This window comes from Chlorocebus sabaeus, chromosome 21, assembly GCF_047675955.1.
Source record: "Chlorocebus sabaeus isolate Y175 chromosome 21, mChlSab1.0.hap1, whole genome shotgun sequence".
Classification (NCBI taxonomy): Eukaryota; Metazoa; Chordata; class Mammalia; order Primates; family Cercopithecidae; genus Chlorocebus; species Chlorocebus sabaeus.
In genome coordinates this window covers 17,873,056-17,894,796 of record NC_132924.1, presented here as the reverse complement: position 1 = coordinate 17,894,796, position 21,741 = coordinate 17,873,056, and the positions used below count along the sequence as shown (strand labels likewise).

The 21,741-nt window shown below is 45.6% G+C and overlaps 1 long non-coding RNA gene across 1 annotated transcript in view; it reads right to left on the bottom strand.

Moving 5' to 3' along the window:
• The window catches only part of LOC119620625 (uncharacterized), a 35,838-nt gene extending 34,292 nt beyond the window's left edge, over positions 1 to 1,546 (bottom strand). Inside the window, exon 1 of the long non-coding RNA XR_005237142.2 lies at positions 1,398 to 1,546. This is a non-coding gene — a long non-coding RNA (uncharacterized lncRNA). The remainder of the gene's footprint in view (positions 1 to 1,397) is intronic.
• Positions 1,547 to 21,741: the final 20,195 nt, after the last annotated feature.

The following is a 21,741-nucleotide window of genomic DNA, read 5'->3' as shown; positions in this document are numbered from 1 at the left end:
ACAGCAATAACCACTGGAGACTTTGATAGAAAGGACAAGGATTTGTATTGCTATTGCAAGTTTTCCGTAAGAATGAAATGATCAAAAAGTAATTACATTGATTGATTGATTGATTGATTGATTTTAGACAGTCTCCCTCTGTCGCCCAGCCTGGAGTGCAAAGGTGCAATCTCACTGCAACCTCCGCCTCTCAAGTTCACGAGGTTCTCTTGCCTCCGCCTCCTGAGTAGCTGGGATTATAGGCACACATCACCATGCCCTGCTGTTTTTGTATTTTTTAGTAGAGACGGGGTCTCTTCGTGTTGGCCAGGCTGATCTTCAGCTCCTGGGTTCAAGAGATCCTCCTGCCTTGGCTTCCCAAAGTGCTGGGATTACAGGCGTGAGCTACCGTGCCCGGCCTCAAAAAGTTATTACTTTTTTTTTTTTTCCCGAGACGGAGTCTCACTCTGTTGCCCAGGCTGGAGTGCAGTGGCGCAATCGCGGCTCACTGCAACTTCCACCTCCTGGGTTTAAGCGATTCTCCTGCCTCAACCTCCCAAGTAGCTAGGATTACAGGTGCCCACCTCCACACTCGGCTAATTTTTGTATTTGTAGTAGAGATGGGGTTTTACTATGCTTGCCAGGCTGGTCTTGAACTTCTGACCTCAGTAATTACTTTTTTAAACAACCATGTGGGCTGGGTTCGCTTGCATGAGGAACCTTGAAGCCAGGAGCTGGAGTCCAGCCTAGGCAACATAGTGAGACATCTTCTCTACAATAAAATTAAAAATTCGCCAGGCATGGTGGTGCATGCCTGTAGTCCCAGCTACTCAGGAGCATGAGGCGGGAGGATCCTTCAGCCCAGACGTTCAAGGCTGCAGTGAGCTATGATGGTGCACTCCACTGCACTCACACCAGTGAGCACTGCACTCCAGCCTGGGTGACAGAGTGAGACTCTGTCTCAAAAATGAAAAATAAGGCTAAGGCATGGTGGCTCAGGTCTGTAATCCCAGCACTTAGGTCACGATTTGGAGACCATCCTGGGTAACATAGGGAGACTCTGTCTCTAGAAAAAAAATAATCAACCAGTCAATCAAACACGTCAATACCGCGTCAGTAAAGCAGAGGTGACATCAAACTTCATTCCAGTAGCTAAGCCTGACCCAAATCCAGTTCCGCCAAAGCTAGGAAACCAGTCTCCCTGGTAAGCCTCTGACTGTGATGTTAGTATTAAAAGGCCGCTGCGTGGCATTATGCTAGCAGCCACTGTGTCTTAGCTGTTGAGAAGGAGCTCGTGTGTGGTAGAAACCGGGGTTTTTTATTTCCAAAATTCCACACGAAGCCCTTCCTCTACTGGGGGCTCTGAAGACCGGCTGCTCCTCAGTAGTCAGGACCGTGACAGGAAGGATTTTACTCACCATTGACGCAGCCTCAAGTTGTCCCAAAGTGAGGCGGTGTCCGCTTAGATCTGTGCTGAGGAAAATGAGGTTCTGGTCTTTACTGCGGTCCTGGCGCTGGCGGCCACCGGAGGAGCACGGAGGCGGTGGGGGCTACTCAGGGGTCCGACACGGCGGCTCGCACGCCCCCTGCTGGTCATCTGGGGCAGCGCGCGGCCCTCGGCGCTCACTCACTGTTTAGCGGTGGCCGCGTGCCCCCTCCTGGCTGTCTAGCTGAATTAATTAAACTCGGTGTTCAGATTGTTTAATGCCGTGATTTTGGACGTTCAAACTAAAATGGGGCCCACTATCCTGTGTCTTTCTCAAAAATGTTAAAGGAACAATTAATCGGAACGAAATAAATGTAGATCTAAACTTTACAAGTTTCACAACAATTCATTCAAAGTAGTCCGTTGACTTAAATTTAAAATACAAAGCTGGCGGGGCACGGTGGCTCATGCCTGTAATCTCAGCACTTTGGGAGGCCGAGACGAGCGGATCACCTGAGGTCGGGAGTTCCAGACCAGCCTGACCAACATGGAGAAACCCTGTCTCTACTAAAAATACAAAATTAAACGGGCGTGGTGAGGCATGCCTGCTACACTAGCTACTCGGGAGGCTGAAGCAGGAGAATCGCTTGAACCCGGGAGGCGGAGGTTGCCATGAGCCGGGATAGCGCCATTGCACTCCAGCCTGAGCAACAAGAGCAAAATTCCGTCTCCAAAAAAAAGTAATAATAATAGACAAAACTATAAAAATTCTAAAGTTACATTAAATCACATGGAAAGCAATGTCAAATGAGAACTACTTAGCCAGGCACAGTGGCTCACACCTTAATCCCAGCACCTTGGGCGGCTGAGGAGGGAGAACCGCTTGAGCCCAGGAGTTTGAGACCAGCCTGGACAACCCCGCACCCGGCAACCAACCCATCTCCACAAAAAATACAAAAGTTAGGCTGCTCTGCCTATGGAGTAGCCATACTTTTGTTTCTTTACTTCTCTAATAAACTTGCTTTCACACACACACACAGTAGCTGGGTGTGATGGCGCACACCGGTAATCCCAGCTACTAGGGAGGCTGAAGTGGGAGGATCACCTGAGGCTGCAGTAAGCCATGATTAGGCCACTGCACTCCCACCTGGGTGGCAGAGACCTTGTCTCAAAAAAGAGAGAGAGAGAGAAAGAGATACTAACCTTCTCTAGGTTGTATTTGTATAGGTAAAATGTTATTGTTTCAGAAATTGTGTCAAGTCCCTGGAAATTTGTCAATGTCCTCCTTGTCCAAGATATGTCCCAGTGTAACGTTATCAGCCATAATCCCAGTTATTATTTTAACTGTTGTATGCCACTGAAACAACCGAATTTCCTTGCCAGTTGCATTATAATGAACTTTCATTAGATCTTAACCATAACTAATTTACATCTTTTTGGTTTTTTGTTTTTTTGTTTTTTTTTTTTTTTTTTGAGACAGAGCCTCACTCTGTCACCCAGGCTGCTGGAGTACCATGGTGCAATCTGGGCTCACTGCAACCTCCACCTCTCAGGTTCAAGCGATTCTCCTGCCTCAGCTTCCCCACTAACTGGGACTACAGGAGCCTGCCACCACACCTGGCTAATTTTTGTGTTTTTAGTAGAGACGGGATTTCACCATGTTGGCCAGGCTGTTCTTGAACCCCTGACCCCAAGCAAGCCACCCACCTTGGCCTCCCAAAGTGCTGGAATTACAGGCGTGAGCCACTGCACCTAGCCTATTATTATTATTTTTAGAGACAGCGTCTTGCTCTGTGTCCCCGACTGGAGTGCAGTGGCACCATCATAGCTCACTGCAGCCTAGAATTTTGGGGCTCAGGCCATCCTCCCACCTCAGCCTCCCAAGTAGCTAGAAATACAGGCACATGCCACCACACCAGCCATTTTTTTTTTTTTTTTTTTAATTGGTGTATTAGAGCCTCACTATGTTGTCCACACTGGTTTCAAACTCCTGGGTTGAAGCATCCTTCCACTTCAGCTGCCTGAGTAATTGAGATTATATACCACCACACCTGACTATTGCTGCTTCTTTAATGTTCTATTTTCTGGATTTAAAGAAACTTTTTCTCTTAAGCTAACTATATCTTGTGACAATTTAGGAGACTATACTTTTATAAACAGAAATGAAATGTTTGTCTTTTTCTCCCTGCCTGATCCCTCCAGAATTTAGAAACTCTTATTGAATATTTTTAGTTTCATGACAATATAGTTACTTGCATAAATTATTCAATAAGAATCTCTTCACCTTATAACAGGACGTAATTGAGACAATTGGTGATATCACTAATGCATTGACTCTAATGTCCCATTTGAGAATGATGTACATAAGATCAGATATGACCAGACAATGTTAAGGAACTAAGGTTGACTTTACAGAACCGATGTTCACAAAAACCTCTAGGTTACAAAACCCTCTGTGTGACAGGGATACTGTTACCTGAATTACACAGTTCCAAACCTAACAAGTGAGTAGAGATGGTCACTTCCTGAAAAGACCAGAAAACAGGATATTTTGGGGACTTCAAGAAGAGAAGGATTCACCTAAATCTACAGTTACTGCAGGTGAAGTCTGGTGGTAGATTCTTGGCTTGGCTTCCTAGCCTCAAGGGGGCTTTTAAAAGTCCAACCTGACATTCCTTTTTTTTTTTTTTTTTTTTTTAATAGAGACAGGTTTCACTATGTGGTCAGGCGGCTGGTCGAACTCGCAGGCTCAAGTGATCCCCTGACCTTGGCTTCCCAAAGTGCTGGGATTACAGGTATGAGACACCATACCGGGCCTCAACCTAACATTCTGTATGAAAAGTTCCAGCAAAGCCAACTTAAAAAGACCTATATGGGGCCGGGTGCGGTGCCTCACGCCTATAATCCCAGCACTTTGGGAGGCCGAGGCGGGCGGATCACAAGGTCAGGATATCGAGACCATCCTGGCTAACACGGTGAAACCCCATCTCTACTAAAATTACAAAAAATTTGCTGAGCGCGGTGGTGGGCACCTGTAGTCCCAGCTATTTGGGAGGCTGAGGCAGGAGAATGGCACAAACCCAGGAGACGGAGCTTGCAGTGAGCCGAGATGCACTCCAGCCTGGGCGACGGAGCGAGACTCTGTCTCAAAAAAAAAAAAAACAAACCCTATATGGTTACCATTCTTACTGCACTTTTGTAAATAATCAGGCAAACTCTAAGTCTAATCTAGACTTATTTTGCAAACAAGAATAATTTTACTTTGATTATATTTGAACAAAAATAAGGGTGACTGTACAAAAAATTTTATGTTTCAATGGAAAACAATAACTCACTCTTGAGATTTTAGAATCTCACAGGTTCAGATTCTAATCCTGTTCATTGTCTTTGAGCTATTTTCACCTCTTTGAAAACTGGATCCTGCCATTTTGTGCATTATGTGCTACAAAGATACCTGCGGGAAAAGAAGCCAAATATTGTCCCCCTGCTAATGTATCTATTGTCAGTTAATTTACAGATCTTCAACCACTGGGACAAAGTTAGAAGAGGCAAGTTTTGCTCTGAAAAATGCATGGGCAAATTGGGATATAATCATGCAATAGAATACTAATTAGCAATATAAAGAAACAAATTAGGCTAGGCATGGTGGCTCACACCTGTAATCCCAACACTTTGGGAGGCTGAGGCAGGATTGCTTGAGACCAAGAGTTTGAGACCAGGTTGGGCAACATGGTGAGACCCCATCTCTATCTAATTAATTTTTTTAAAAAGAAAAGAAAAAGAAAATCTGGAAAGTTAGATTTTTTGTTATTATTATTGAGACAGAGTCTCACTCTGTTGCCCAGACTAAAGTGCAATGGTGTGATCATGACTCACTGCAACCGCAAACTCCTGGGCTTAAGGGATCCTCCTGCTTTCTAAGTAGCTGGGACTACAGGTGCGCGCAACCACATTCAGCAAATTTTTTTTTTTTAGTTTTTGTAGAGACTACATTGCCCAGGCTGGTCTCAAACTCCTGGGCTTAAGTGATCCTCCTGCCTTAGCCCCCTAAAGTACTGGGATTACAGGCGTGAGCTGCCACGTCCAGCTAATATCTTTTTTTTTTTTTTTTTTTTGAGACAGAGTCTTGCTCTTTCGCCCAGGCTAGAGTGCAGTGGCACATTCTCAGCTCACTGCAACCTCTGCCTCCCTGGTTCAAGCGATTCTCCTGCCTCAGCCTCCCAAGTAGCTGGGATTATAGGCACCCACCACCACGCCCAGCTAATTTTTGTATTTTTAGTAGAGATGGGGTTTCACCATCGTGGCCTGGCTGGCCTCAAACTCCTGACCTCGTGATCCACCCGCCTTGGTCTCCCAAAGTGCTGGGATTACAGGTATGAGTCACTGTGCCCGGCCATCATTCTTTAAGAAAAAGAGTCAGGGCTGTTTGAAGAAATGGCTGGTACTAGGGTTGGGATGGTAAATATATGAGCTAGGATAATCTTTTTTTTTTTTTTTTTTTTTTTTTTGAGACGGAGTCTTGCTCTGTCGCCCGGGCTGGAGTGCAGTGGCCGGATCTCAGCTCACTGCAAGCTCCGCCTCCCAGGTTTACGCCATTCTCCTGCCTCAGCCTCCCGAGTAGCGGGGACTACAGGCGCCTGCCACCTCGCCCGGCTAGTTTTTTGTGTTCTTAGTAGAGACGGGGTTTCACCGTGTTAGCCAGGATGGTCTCGATCTCCTGACCTCGTGATCCACCCGTCTCAGCCTCCCAAAGTGCTGGGATTACAGACTTGAGCCACCGCGCCCGGCCGGATAATCTTGAACTATCAAAAAGTGTGGTCTTTAGACATTCAAAAAAGGATGAAAAATAACAAAAAAAGTTAAAAAGTGTTCAGGAAAAAAAAAAAAACAGATGAAATTAATGATATTGGAGTTAAAAAGAAATTATTTAGGCAGATAGTGAGGGTAAGGAAGTCTTCAGTAAGGTTTCCCTTTTAATGAAAAGCAGCCCCAAAATCATTTCTTTTCTAACAAAGAGCAGCCTGTAAAATTGAGCTACGCACATAGATAAGCAAGCTGGGAACTCACACAGGTGAATGCCAGCAGCTGTGCCAGTAGGAGAAGGCTACCTGGGGGCCAAGCATGTTCAACATGGTGGCTCCATCTTCCCGTTGCCTTGCCAACCACATGTACAGTAAGGAGCAGATAACATGGTGCTGGCTGAGTAGAACACCCATTTGCTTAATAAGAAGATTAGGGTGGGGTAGCCAGCTTCTTCATGCACTACGTAAATGTCACCCCTGGTCCAACCAATCTTTGGGCCCTGCGTAAATCAGACACTGCCTCTGCAAGCCAGTCTCTCTTTCTTTCACCTATTAAACCTCTGCTCTTAACCTCAGTCCACATGTGTCCGCATCCTTGATTTCCTCAGCATGAGGCGACGAACCTCAGGTATTACCCCAAACCAACAATATCGCTTCATTAAGTCAAAGTAAAACAGGAGCCAATAGCTGGATGCGGTGGCTATACCTGTAATCCCAACAATTTGGGAGGCCAAGTTGGGTGGATCACCTGAGATCAGGAGTTTGAGACCAGCCTGACCAATGTGGTGAAACCCCACCTCTCTTGAAAACTCAAAAATTAGCAGGGCGTGGTGGCGTGCACCTGTAATCTCAGCTACTCAGGAGGCTGAGGCAGGAGAATCACTTGAACTTGGGAGGTGGAGGTTGCAGTGAGCCGAGACAGCACCATTGCACTCCAGCCTGGGCAAGAACAGCAGAACTCCGTCACACACACACACACACACACACACACACACACACACACACACACACAAAAGGGAGCCAATGGAAAGAGCCCCCAGTCACCAAAGCAGGGCTGAATTCCTGAGAAACAAAAGACTGTAGTATTGGATAATAACCAAAGCTTGGCCAGGCACGGTGGCTCATGCCTGTAATCCCAGCACTTTGGGAGGCCAAAGTGGGCAGATCATGAGGTCAGGAGATCGAGACCATCCTGGCTAACACAGTGAAACCCCGTCTCTACTAAAAATACAAAAAATTAGCTGGGCGTATTGGCAGGCGCCTGTAGTTCCAGCTACTCAGGAGGCTGAGGCAGGAGAATGGCATGAACCTGGGAAGTGGAGCTTGCAGTGAGCTGAGAGCACGCCACTGCACTCCAGCTTGGGCAACAGAGCGAGACTTCATCTCAAAAATAAATAAATAAATAACCAAAGCCTAAAGTTACTATCTGGATGTCTGTATTTGTATAAGTAAATGGATAAGCCAATGGAGTTGAATAGAAATTTACCATACAAGCCAGGCATGATGGCTCACTTCCCCAGGCGGAGTCGCCACTCTTCTCTTGGTGCCAGGTTGGCCCCTGCCCACAGCATGGCATTGTAATTGTTTGAATGTGTGTCTGTTTCTTCCAGAGACCAGGAGGTTTTTTGTGACCATCCCTGAGAGGGATCCTCTCAATGTCCTCAGAACACCAGCTAGATCACAGCACATCATAGATTCTCAGTAAAGAGTCATCCACTGAGTGAGCAATGAATTTGATGGGACTGTCCCGGATCTGCTCTATGCCACTGCACTGAGTCATATACTGGAGATACTGTGACTACAAGTTCTGTTACAGCAAATGATATCGCGGACGATGCAACCTAACTGGAATAATTTGTTCAGGGACTGGATAGAGCTTAGAACCATCCTCATTCTGCCACTACTCATTCTTCTACATTCTTATTCTGCTACATCCTCATAATACTCTAGGACAGTCTTCCTGTGGGTGAGCCTGGAAGTCATCACTGTTTCCATCTCACTCTGCTTAAAGGTTTCCCTTTAAAACAGTGATGACCTCCAGGCTCACCCACAGGAAGACTGTTCTAGAGTTGGGAGGGCTGTAAAAGAAGGTTCTGTATATAAGGGTGGAGAGGAGGGGAACATCCCTCACCAGTGCAGTGCTGATGGGGGCGATTAATCATTGTAGTCATTATTGTCATCATCACTACCATCATCATCATCATTGTCACTGTCATTGTCACCATTTCCACCACCAGTGTGGCTGCCAATAGCTAAGTGCTCTGAACAGGACTTACTGAAATTGCCCTTGCAAAAATTATGCCAGTGAGAGACATAACTGATTCCATCTTGCTTCTAACCTCACAAGCTGATTGTCTTTGCTCATTCCTGGGTGTAGGCCAAGCTTAACGTGGAAGGAATTTAGTGTGCAGTTTAACCTTAAAGCAAAGATAGCAATAGTCCTTTCCCAAAACTACGCCCCTACTTGTCTGGGGATGGAAGTCACCTTTGTAAAACTAATAAAAGACCACAAAGTTAGAATTATAGGAGTGGTCTGAATTCTGCTAAGACCTATGCATCAATAAACGATAAATAGTCAAGCCAGGCAAGGTGGCTACACCTGTAATCCCAACACTTTGGGAGGCCAAGACAGATGGATCACTTGACCCCAGGAGTTTGAGACCATATATCTACAGAAAATACAAAAAATTAGATAGGTGTTGTGGCATGTACCCATAGTCCCATCTACCGAGAAGGCTGAGGTGGGAGGATTTCTTGAGCCCAGAAGGTTGAGGCTTCAGTGAACTGTGATTGTGCCACTGCACTCTTGCCTGGGCAACAGAGTGAAACCCTGTCTCAAAAATAAATAAATAAATGACAACTTGTCATGTTTTGTAACTTGCTTACTGCTTAGGAGTCATGTAGCCAGTGGTCACAAGATTTATAATTTGTAATGTCCCTAATTGCCCCTATTGATAACATTGCTATTGTAAGACCTAAGACTGGTGTTTGAGATATTTTTCAGACTTTGCATTCTGGTGGAACAACTGATGCCACTAAGACCAGTGACCCACACCAGGAATTAATTTCCTATTATTTTATCTCTGACCTAGCCAATCAGGATTTCTCACTCTCTGGCCCCCTACCCTTGAAAAAAATCCTTAAAAACCCTAGCCTCCAAATTCTCAGGGAGACCAATTTGAGAAATATCTTCTGTCTTTCCACTCAGCTGCCTTGTGATAATCAAACTCTTTCTCTGCTGCAATGCCACTATCTTAATGTATTGGCTTTATTTGTGCAGCAGGTAAGAAGAAACCATTGGGCTATAACATTACCATCTTCACAACAGTTGGTAGAAGGAAAGTGACTTGGTGGGCCAGTGATACCAGTCTAGATCAATCTCACTTGGAAACTCTTTCCACTCCCTCAAAACCAGCCTGCTCCCACCCTGACCCCACTGCCTGCTGAGGATGCCAGTCTCTGAGCCATGCACACCCTCTGGGGCTCTGGCGACTGCTCTGGGTGAAAAGGCAGCGGACTGAGGGTAGAAAGATCTAGGCCCATGACCCAAACCAGGGTCCAGGCAGCCCACCTGGGGCTGGGGCCATGCTTTTGGATTCACTGATAAACCATTGTGGGCATCTTCTGAGCCAGGCAGGATAAAGGGAGGACAGCCCCTGGGGCCCTAAAGCCAAAGCTGCCACCAACAGTGAATGAGCTTCTGTCACTGTTGTCACTGTCCTTTATGGGGACACCAAAAACTCAGCTTGCCCAATGGGCTCTGGGCCAGAAAGCAAACAGAAACATGCATTTCCAAATGTGGTCTGTTCACCAGGGTAGCCTGTGCATGAAACTAGCATGTAGAGGTGGTGCCCGTGGGACATCCAGGAGGAGGCACGGGAGAAAGGCCTCTGCTCACTTCTGAGATGCTGACCACTGGAAACGAGGCCAGATGGGCTGGTGAGGTCTGTTCTTACTCCGCTTTTCGAACACAAGCCTAGAATGTATTTAAATATATATTTGCAGCCCGGGCACGGTGGCTTGTATCTGTAATCCCAACACTTTGGGAGGCCAAGGTGAGCTGCTGCTTGAGTCCAGAAATTTGAGACCATCCTGGGCAACATGGTGAAACCCCGTCTCTACACAAAATACAAAAATTAGCCAGGCCCAGGGGTGTGTGACTGTAGTCCCAGCTACTTGGGAGGATAACTTGGGCTCAGGAGGCAAGGGTTGCAGTGAGCTGAGATAGTTTCACTGCACTCCAGCCTGGGCAACAGAGTCATCTCAAAAAAATAAATAAATAAAATAAAATAAATATATGTTTGTGGTCAGGTGCGGTGGCTCACATCTGTAATCCCAGCACTTTGGAAGGCCGAGGCAGGCAGATCACTTGAGCCCAGGAGTTGGAGACCAGCCTGGCCAACATGGTGAAACTCCGTCTCTACTAAAAATACAAAAAATTAGCTGGGCATGGTGGCGAACGTCTGTAATCCCAGCTACTCAGGAGACTGAGGCAGGAGAATTGCTTGAACCCGGGAGGTGGAGGCTGCAGTGAGCTGAGATTGCACCACTGCACTCTAGCCTGGGTGACAGAGCAAGACTCCATCTCAAAATATATATCTATTTTTATAATATAAATATATTACATTATATATTTATATAAACACATATATTTTATGTTATATATTATAGCATGTTAATATATAAATGTATATTAAAATATATATATAAAATGTTTGCTTATATTTGGAAATCTTTGCCAGACATTTCATTGCTTGTCATATGGACAGATGAAATGCTGAGGCTAGCTTATACGAGCTCACAAGAGCCAGTTGTTAAATTTTGAGGAATGTTATGAGCTGACAGTTGACCACCAAAATGAGCGATTTAGACCTAAGTTGTGAATCATCAAAGTTTGTTCAGTCAAGTAGAGGGTATGCCTGGGAAAACATGAGTTACAGAAGCTTCTGCGGCTATATTTTCCCAAAGAGGTTTATTATTTATACATTTTCCTTTAAAAAGGTTGGGGGGGCCAGGCATGGTGGCTCATGCCTGTAATCCCAGCACTTAAGGAGGCTGAAATGGACTGATCACTTGAGCCCAAGAGTTCAAGACCAGCCTGGGCAACATAGCAAAACTCTGTCTCTACAAAAAAAAAAAAAACTTAGTTGGACGTGGTGGTGGACACCTGTGGTCACAGCTACTTGGGAGGCTGAGGTGGGAGAATAGCTTGAGCCTGGGGGGCAGAGGTTTCAGTGAGCCACTGCACTACAACCTGGGTAACAGAGAGAGACCTTGCCTCAGGAAAAAAAAAAAAAAGAAAGAAAAGGCTAGGTAGGCAGCAGTGAGACGGATAATTACATGTTTGTGAGACTTTTCTTAGTACCCAATAAATCTATGTTTTATGTAAGATAAGGTGAACATTTGAAGCTAAAGGGAACAGATGAAGCAGGGAGTCTCACGGAGGAATGAAGAATTGATTATTTTTATCTTGTCTTTGTTATGTACCTGGGAAGATAAGCTAGTAGTATTTGAAAGAGGTGGTTTCTGTTTAGTCCTTACAGAAGGAAACCTAATAGCCATTAGTAAGGGAGGGGGTATAATGAGGTATTTCTGATCTCCCTTCCCGTTGTGGCCATTAATTCAGTCTTCCAAGGTTTCTCTGGGGTTCCCTTGGCCAAGAGAGGATCCATTCAGTCAGTTAGGGGCTTAGAATTTTATTTTTATTTCTTGCAGTTAACCTATTATTAATGATTAAATTGTAAAACTTACAATTAAATTATTTTTAAAACAAAAGTAATACCTGTTTAAAACCAATCACATCTCCAGCCTGGGCAATCAAGATGAGGCTGAAACCCCATCTCTATAAAAAATATAAAAGTTAGCTGGGTGTGGTGGCGTATGCCTGTAGTCCCAGCTACTTGGGAGGCTGAGATGGGAGGATTGCTTAAGCCCAGGAGGCGGAGGTTGCAGTGAGAGATCACACCACTGCACTCCCGCCTGGGCAACAGAGCAAGACCCCGTCTCATAAAATAAAATAATACCAATCATATCTAATTTTTTAATTATTTCAACCACCTGGTCAGTTTCCATAATTATTTTAATTTAATTTGAATGTCACTATCTTCTTGAAGGATATTTATTCATGCATATTACAGTAACATGCTGTAGCATATCTTTTCCTATGGTGTAATACAAAAATACATATACATTTGGTCTTTGTGCTGGCACAGAGCTCCTAAAACACAAAATTTCCTGAGTGACAGTGTCTTTTGTTATTCATAACAAGGCCTTTTTGATAACCTGAGTTTATGCTAAAGAGATGAGCCCCACTCTAAGTGGGGCTAGATTGCCTCAGGAGGGGACTGGTCACCAGAAAGACGACGTGATTAGAGGGTGGGAACTTTCAGGTGTACCCACTGACCACTGGGAAGGAGGAGGGGGAGCTAGAGATTGAGCTCTGTAAAAACTCTTGAACAATGAGCCCCCAAGAGCTTCTGGATTGGCAAACACACTGAGAATAGGAGAGTGATGTCTCCAGAGAGGGCATGGAAGTTTCATACTCCTCCCCACGTAGCTTGCCCTATGCATGCTTTCCATTTGTCTGTTCCCAAGTTGTAGCCTTTATAATAAACTAGTAGGCAGGGTGCAGTGGCTCATGCCTGTAAACACAACATTTTGGGAGGCTGAGATGGGAGGATCTGTTGACCCCAGGAGTTCAAGACCAGCCTAGCCAACATGGTGAGACCCCCCCCCCCTCTACAAAAAGTACAAAAAAAAAAAAAAATCCAGGTGTGGTGGCATGTGGCTGTAGTCCCAGCTACTGGGGAGGCTAAGCTGGGAGGATCACTTGAGCTCAGGAGGTTGAGGCTGCAGTGAGCCATGATTGTGCCATTGCACTCCAGTCTGGGTAACATCACACAGTGAGACTAAAACAAAACAAAACAAAACAAAACAAAACCAACTTGTGTCCTTTATAATAACTGGTAGGCCAGGCACAGTGGCTCATGCCTATAATCCCAACATTTGGGAGGCTGAGGTGGGAGGATCGTTTGAGGCCAGGAGTTTGAGACCAGCCTGGGCAATATCCTGACACCCAATCTCTTAAAAAAATTTTTTTAATTATAATAAACCAGTAAATGTAAGTAAAGGTGTTTTCCTGAGTTCTGTGAGCCATTTTAGCAAATTATCATATATAATGAGGGTGTTGTAGGAACCCCCAATTTGTAGTCAGCCAGACAGAGGTATGGGTAGGTGGCCTGGGTATCTGAAGTGGGGTCAGTTTTGTGGGACTGAGCCATTTAACTTGTGGGTCTAATGCTAATCTGGGTGATTAGTGTCAGAATTGAAATGAATTTGTCAACCAAAGAAGAATAATGAGATTGATAAATGTGGAAAGGAAAGCTTTATTTCTCACAAAGGGTTGCAGCCTCCAGGGTAGCTATTCTGAGAGGCTGGGGAGCATAGCATTGCTCCAGAAGCCAGAAACAGACACTTCAAAGGTAGAAGAATGAGACAGGGATTTAGCTGAATTGTGTGGCCAAATATACATATTCAACAAGCTATAGAAGGAGTCATGAATATTTATGAATGTAGAACCATGCACACATCCAATTGAGCTTTATGCTTTTATAAGAAACCCATGTTCAAAAATGGTGGTGTTAGCATGATCTGAAGGTTGAGTTTTTCAGCGCTCTGACATAAAAAAGTGAAGCAGAGGACATAAAAACCCTTACTACACATCCTCTGTAGATTGGCCAAAACCACTTCATGATTGGTAGTGGTTGTGCCAAAACCACAAAAGAAGGGGTAGCAGCAGGCAATTGGTTGGTGGTTCTGTTTAGCCCTTAGGGGAATAAGCCTAATTGTGATTAGGGAGGGGTATAGCAAGATGTGTCCAACCTCCCATCCTGTCATGGCCTGTAACTGTTTTCAAGGTTTCTCTGGGGTCTCCTTGGCCAAGAGGGAGTTCATTCAGTTGGCTGGGAGGTTTAGGATTTCATTTTTATTTCTTAAATTGTTGGACACCCAGTTGATATCAGAGAATCTGAAGAATTGGTTGGTATCAAAGAACACACTCTAAACTTCCCAACTCCACTTTCAGGAACATCACTGACGTCTGGAAATCAGCCATGTCAGGAGCATTTACACCGCAGAAATTGGCAGATGGCTTCCCTGCCCCTATCCTGGAGAGCCAGTTGTTACACACTGACACCCATACTGATTTCATAGGCCCAGGGGGGCTAGTGGCCTGGGCAGGTTTTCCCTTTCTCCTTCCCCTCTGGTCCCTCCAGGACAGAGCCTGGACAAATGAGAATCCAAGTGAGTTTTTCCTCACCCACCACCTTTCTTGTGCTGACCCAGGACCCAAAGCCTACATTTAGCCCCTTCCTTCAGGTCTCCTGGAAAGTTGGACTATGGTGACTGTCCTCAAAGAGCCTATGTCTAGGGGCACAGGGATACAGATATTAAACAGAAAGCCATCAGATCACTCTTCCATTAGCACTTGTGATCAGTACTACAAAGAAATCTACAGGAGGGAGTCAGAGACAATGGAGATCCATCTCAGAACATGTTTGCTATAAGCCCAGTGTGTGTTACTGAGTGGGACTCGATTAACATTTGTTTTACAAATTTAAACAGAAATGATTTTTAAGTTGACATCTAAAGGTTGAGTAGTATATTAGTTTCCTATTGCTGCTGTAATACATTATTGATAGCGACAGGAGACAGACAAATTCCTAGGCAGACAGGGACATGTCCCTGGTGAAACTTGACCTTCAGGCCAAGGAGTGTCTGAAACCTGAAAACTGAGCTGCCTTTCTGGGTGCAGTCCACAACCAGAGTGAGAGCTTCTATCTCCATCTTACCCATTCTCTCTTGATTGGTTCCTTCTTATTGATGCCTTTTAGACAAACGAATGGTTCATTTTCCAAGCCTACCCATGGACCAATCAGCACACATTCCCCCATTCTAAGCTCATAAAACCCTCGGACTCAGCCTCAGACAGCAACCTGATTTTGGGTACACTTTCACTGCTAAGAGCTTTATTTCTGTTGCTCAATAAAACTCTATTCTGCCTTACTCACTCTCCAGTGTCCCCGTACATTATTCCTCTTGGTTGCAGGACAAGAACCCGGAACTCGCTGAACCACAGGAGCTAAAGGGCTGTAAAGCTCTTGCTCGCCTAGCTATGGGCAGGAGGGAAAGAGCTGTAACATTCCCTCCTACTCGCTGAGCTATGGAAGTGAAGAGGCTGGATGCCACTCATTTCTGCTCGCTGAGCTACAGAAGTGAAGAGGCCACTGGGTACCACTCCCTCCTGCTTGCTGAACTACAGGAGTGAAAAACTTGATGGCCTAAACAATACACATTTATTATCTTACAGCTGTGGATATCAGAAGTGTGGAGTCCTGACAAGATAAGTAAGCAACCAGGAGGAAGGGGCCCTGGGTTGAGGAGGGCTCTAGGTGGGGAAGAACAAGAAACAATGTTCTGAGAGATGGCTAATTACAAAAAGTGACCTCTACCTCATTCCATGGGCACAATGACCTTGTCCCCAGGGCACAACGACCTCATTCTGCATGCAGCCCCCTCCAGCAAAACCCTATAAAACTTCCTCTGAAGGCCAGGCACGGTGGCTCATGCCTGTAATCCCAGCATTTTGGGAGGCTGAAGCAGGTGGATCACCTGAGGTCAGGAGTTCAAGACCAGCCTTACCATATGGAAAAACCCCATCTCCACTAAAAATACAAAAATTAGCCAGGCATGGTGGCAGGCGCCTGTAATCCCAGCTTCTCAGGAGGCTGACACGAGAGAATTGCTTGAACCCAGGAGGTGGAGGTTTCAGTGAACCGAGATCATGCCACTGCACTCCAACCTGGGCAACAGAGTGAGACTCCATCTCAAAAAAAGCAAAAAACAGAAACAAACAAAAAAAAACTTCCTTGCAGCCCCAGCCTCTTTGCAGGCAGCCCCTTCTCTGCTGTACTGCCTGTTGCAATCTTGCAAGTATTTTCATACCTTCTCTAATAAATCTGTCTTTATCTACAACAGTCCTGGTAAATTCCTTGCACCACCAGCCCTAGATAGTTACTAGCCAAGATAGGTCTAAAATGGATCAGCAGGGCTGTATTCTTTCTAGAGGCCCTAGGAAAGAATTTATTTCCTTGCCTTGTCCAGCTTCTAGAAGCCTCTTGCATTTCATGGCTCATCTCCCTTACTCCATCTTCAAGGCCAGCAGGGAAGCATCTTCAAATTCCTCTCTCTCCTCCTCCATCCATTCTCTCCCTCTCTCTTTATCACTATTTTTATCTCTAGTCACATCTTCTCTAACTCTGACTATCCTTACTCCTTTTTCCCTTAGGACTTGTGGTGATTAATATTTATGTGTCAACTTAGCTGGGCCATTGGGACCAGATATTTCATGAAACATTATTCTGGCCAGGCATGGTGACTCACGCCTGCAATCCCAGCACTTTGGGAGGCTAAAGTGAGCAGATCACTTGAGGTTAAGAGTTCAAAACCAGCATGGCCAACATGGCGAAACCCTGTCTCTACTGAAAATACAAAAATTAGCCAGTCATGGTGGTACACACCTGTACCCCCAGCTACTGGGGAGGCTGAGGCATGAGAATTGCTTGAACCTGGGAGACAGAGGTTGCAATGAGTGGAGATCACACTATTGCACTCCAGCCTGGTGGAAGAAGAAGAAGAAGAAAGGAGGAGGAGGAGGAGGAGGAGGAGGAGGAGAAAGAAGAGGAAGATTTTTTTATTATTAGTAAAGGAAATTATTTCCCATAATTCGGGTGAGCGGTTGAAGGCCTGAACATAAAAAAGACTGACCAACTTCCCTCTACCTAGAAGGAATTCTGCCAGCAGGCTGTTTCTGGACTCAAACTGCAGCTATTCCCTGGGTTTCTGGACTCAAACTGCAGCTATTCCCTGGGTCTCCAGCCTGCCCTATCAGATTTTGGAAGCACAAAGTCTCCAAAATCATGTAAGCAAATTTCTTCCTTCCCTTCCCTTCCTTCCTTCCTTCCTTCCTTCCTTCCTTCCTTCCTTCCTTCCTTCCTTCCTTCCTTCTTTCCTTCTTTCTTTCTTATTCCTTTCTTCTCTTTTTCTTTCTTTCTTGCTTTCTTTCTTTCTTTCTTCCTTCCTTCCTTTCTTTCTTTTCCTTCCTTCCTTCCTTCCTTCCTTCCTTCCTTCCTTCTTTCTTTCTTTCTTCTTCTTTCTTTCTTTCTTTCTTTCTTTCTTTCTTTCTTTCTTTCTTTCTTTCTTTCTTTCTTTCTTTCTTTCTTTCTTTCTTTCTTTCTTTTCTTTCTTCTTTCTTTCTCTTTCTTTTTTTTTTTTTTTTGACAAAGTTTTCACTCTTGTTGCCCAGGCTGAAGTGCAATGGTGTGGTCTTAGCTCACAGCAACCTCCACCTCCTGAGTTTGAGCAATTCTCCTGCCTCAGCCTCCCAAGTAGCTGGGATTACAGGCTTCTGCCACAATGCCTGGCTAATTTTTGTATTTTTAGTAAAGATGGAGTTTTACCATGTTGGCCAGGCTGATCATGAACTCCTGACCTCAGGTGATCCCCCACCTCGGCCTCCCAAAGAGCTAGGATTACAAGGGTCAGCTATCACACCCGGTCTAAGCAAATTTCTTAAAGCATATCTCTCAAGTAGGTACATAGATACACATCCTCTTGATTTTTATTCTCTGGAGAACCCCAACTAACATAGGGCCCTTGTGATTACAGTGAGCTCACCCAGATAATCCAGAACAATCTCTCTATCTCAAGACCCTTCTTTTTGGCTGGGAGTGGTGGCTCATGCCTGTAATCCTAGTAAGGCAGGGGCAAGAGGATCACTTGAGCTCAAGAGTTCAAGACCAGCCTGGGCAACATAATGAGACCCTGTCTCTTTTTTAAAAATAATTTTTTAATTAAAAATTGTTGGCCGGGTGTGGTGACTCAAGCCTGTAATCCCAGCACTTTGGGAGGCCGAGACGGGTGGATCACGAGGTCAGGAGATCGAGACCATCCTGGCTAACACGGTGAAACCCCGTCTCTACTAAAAAATACAAAAAACTAGCCAGGCGAGGTGGCGGGCACCTGTAGTCCCAGCTACTTGGGAGGCTGAGGCAGGAGAATGGCTTGAACCCAGGAGGCGGAGCTTGCAGTGAGCTGAGATCCGGCCACTGTACTCCAGCCCGGGCGACAGAGCGAGACTCCGTCTCAAAAAAAAAAGAAAAAAAAAAATTGTTAAATTAAAGAACATTTTTGGGGGGAGGGAGTCTCGCTCTGTCACCCAGACTGAAGTGCAGCGGTGCATTCTTGGCTCACTGCAACCTCCACCTCCCAGGTTCAAGTGATCCTCCTGCCTTGGCCTCCCAAGTAGCTGGGATTACAAATGTGCACCACCATGCCCAGCTAATTTTTGTATTTTTAGTAGAGACGGGGTTTCACCATGTTGGCCAGGCTGATCTCGAACTCCTGGGCTCAAGTGATCCGTCCCCCTCGGCGTCTCAAAGTGCTGGTATTACAGGCCTGAGCCACCATGCCCAACCTAATTAAGTCTCACTCTGTCGCCCAGGGTGGGGTACAGTTCACTGCAACTCACTGCAATCTCAATCTCCCAGGCTCAAGCAAGCAATCCTCCCACCTCAGCCTCCTGAGTAGCTGGGACTACAGGTGCACACCAACACAAGAAGCTATTTTTTTTTTTTTTTTTTTTTGAGATGGAGTCTTGCTCTGTTGCCCAGGCTGGAGTGCAGTGGCGGGATCTCGGCTCACTGCAACCTCCGCCTCCCAGATCCAAGTGATTCTCCTGCCTCAGCCTCCCGAGTAGCTGGGACTACAGGTGGCTGCCACCACGTCCAGCTAATTTTTGTATTTTTAATAGAGATGGGGTTTAACCATATTGGCCAGGCTGGTCTCAAACTCCTGACCTTGTGATCTGCCTGCCTCAGCTTCCCTAAGTGTTGGGATTACAGGCATGAGCCACCATGCCAGGCCCACACCAGGCTAATTTTTTATATTAAGACTCTTAATCATATTGGCAAAGTACCATATTCACAGGTTCTGGGAATTGGAACATGCACATCTGTGGGAGCTATTATTCAGCCAACCACAGTCAAGTTGAGGTTTAGGGTCAGTGTCATTGTGAGGATAAAGGTCAGAATAAAGGTAAAGTTGAGAATAGGGTCAGGATCAGTATGAGGGCCAGAGTCAGTGAGAGTCACTGTCAAGTTCAGCACAGGGTCATGGTGACTGTCAGGGTGAAGGTCTATTCCTTGTCAAGGCCAAGGTCAGAGTAAGGGTGAGGGTCAGGCCACGCCTTCAGAGTTAGGGTCATGGTGCCAGTCAGGGACAAGTTGGCGGTCAAATTCAGTGTCAGGATCAGAGAAAGGGTTGTGTTGAACTTCATGGTCAGGTTCAGTGTGAGAATGTAAGTCAGATCAGAGCAAGGGTACAGTTAGAGTTGTGGTGGGCAGAATAATGGCCCCCAAAGATGCCCATGCCTTAATCCCTGGGACCTGTGAACATCCCACTACGTGGCAAAGATGATTACGTTGCTAATCGTTTTACCTTGAGGTAGAAAGATGCCCTGGATTATCCACGTGGACCCAAAATAATCCCAAATCCTGGCCATGCATGGTGGCTTACACCTGTAATCCCAGCACTTTGGATGCCTGAGGTGGGCAGATTACTTGAGCTCAGGAATTCAAGACCAGCCTGGCCAACATGGTGAAACCCCATACATACTAAAAATTAGCCAGATGTGATGCTGTGCATCTGTAATCCCAGCTACTCGAAAGACTGAGGCAGGAGAATTGTTTGAACCCAAGAGGCAGAGGATGCAGTGAGCCGAAATCATGCCACTGCACTCCAGCCTGGGCAACAGAGCAAAGCTATATATAAAAAAAAAAAATCCCAGTCCTTAAAAGTGAAAAAGAAAAGTCAGAGAAGAATCTTCAGAGTGATGTAAAGTGAGGATTTGACCTGCTACTGCTGGCTTTGAAAATGGAGGCAGGGGCCACAGACCGAAGAATGTAGGCAGCTACTAGAAGCTGGAAATAGTGAGGAAACTGATTATCCTCTAGAGCCTCTAGAAAGGAATGCATCCCTGCCAACCCCTTGATTTTAGTCCAGTGAGACCCACGGCTGACTTCTGACCCACAAAACTCAAATTTCAAGTGCAGGAACAAATTTGGGTGAGGGTAAGAGTTAGGGTTAGAATCAGATTAAGATTAGGTGCAGGGTGAGGGTGAGGGTCAGGCTCAAGTTGAGGGTCAGAGGGTGAGAGTGAGTGTGCGATTTGGTGTCAGGTTCAGGTTCATGGTCGGGGTCTATGTGAGAGAGTCAAGGTCAGTATGAAAGTAAGAACCAGGGTGAGTGTTAGGCTCAGCGTCAAAGTCAGTGTCAAATTATGTCAGTTTGACATCAGGGTCAGAATTATTGCAAGGGTCAGGGTCAGGGTGAGAGGAGAGGAAGTGAGGGTCAGAGTAAGGGTCGTATTCAGAGTAAGGAAAATCATCAGGTTCAAGGTAAAAGTAAAGATCAGAGTCGGGGGCATGGTGAAGGCCAGGCACATGATGAAGTTCTAATGAGATTTAGTATCAGTGATAGAGTGGAGCTCACAGTCAAGGTCAGAGTGAGGGTAAAGGTCAGAACACATTCACGTCAGGATGAAGATTAGAAGGGTCAGGCTCATAACCAACTCATGTGTAGGGTTGGGGTCAGAATGAAGTTTAGGGTCTGATTAAGCAGAAGGTGAGAGTGACAAAAAAGGTGAGATGAGTTCAGGGTCAAGCTGAGTTCAGGATCTGGTTGAGGGTCAAAATCAGTCATGATCTACACACAGATTATGGTCAGGTTGAGAATCTGGTTCAGGCCAGGGTCAGCATCCAGGGGGAGTCCTAGGACCTGAATGACAACCAGTGTCAGCATTGTTGAGTGTGAGAATCAGGTCAAGGGCAGGGTTAGATCAGCGTGAGAGATAGGGTCAAGGTCAGGGTCAGAGTCTGGGTTAGGGATGAGTGGGAGTCAGAGTTACATGACTTCCAGGTTCATGGTCAATGTCATGATAGGTGTCTGGGTGAGAGTCATTGTCAGAGTCAAAGTGAGTATCAGTACTAGAGTTAGGATGAGGTCATGGTCAGTCATTGATTTGGTTTGGCTGTGTCCCCAGCCAAATCTCATCTTGAATTGTAGCTCCCATAATTCCCGCATGTTGAGGGAGGGACCAGGTGGGAGATAATTGAATCATGCGGGCAGTTTCCCTCATACTGTTCTCGTGGTAGTGAACAAGTCTCACGAGATCTGATGGGTTTATAAGGGGAAATCCCTTTTGCTTCGCTATTATTCTCTCTTGCCTGCTGCTGTGTAAGACGTGCCTTTTGCCTTCCACCATGATTGTGAGGCCTCCCCAGCCACGTGGAACTGTAAGTCAATTAAACCTCTTTTTCTTTATAAATTACCCAGTCTTGGGTATGTCTTTATCAGGAGTGTGCAAACAGACTCGTACAGTACATTGGTACCAGTACAGTGGAGTGCTGCTGTAAAGAT